At 30.5% G+C, this 367-nt stretch overlaps 1 protein-coding gene across 1 annotated transcript in view; it reads right to left on the bottom strand.

Annotated features, from left to right (window-relative positions):
• The window catches only part of LOC119593085 (maltase A3-like), a 19,342-nt gene that overhangs the window by 6,470 nt on the left and 12,505 nt on the right, over nucleotides 1-367 (bottom strand). The window lies entirely within an intron of this gene.

The raw sequence follows: 367 nt of genomic DNA, 5'->3' as shown, positions 1-367 counted from the left end.
CCCAAACATCGGTAAGACATACTACATTAGTTATAAAGTGAAGAATCTGGTCTAAAACCAATGATTTTATTTATGGTAATAGTTCATGATAAACCCAATAACAATAATAATTTCGGTGAATATCTTTTATATTTTTGAAGAGAACTTATGATGACTATTTTGAAGCAAAATTTCTCGCTTTCGACTAAGCATTTTCCATTCATAAAAGCCACTAACATATGTTGCGATTTTAGAACAATAAATATTTATGGATTCTGTCAAATAATAAACTGGCCTACTTATGGATTTTGTCACAGTTTTTCTGGTCAAATAGGCAATGAAATTTCTTTTGGAGTGCTCAAGGATCACCGCAAGTAAAGTAACCTTA

This window comes from Penaeus monodon, chromosome 31 (assembly GCF_015228065.2).
Source record: "Penaeus monodon isolate SGIC_2016 chromosome 31, NSTDA_Pmon_1, whole genome shotgun sequence".
Classification (NCBI taxonomy): Eukaryota; Metazoa; Arthropoda; class Malacostraca; order Decapoda; family Penaeidae; genus Penaeus; species Penaeus monodon.
This window is presented reverse-complemented; position numbering and strand designations above follow the sequence as displayed.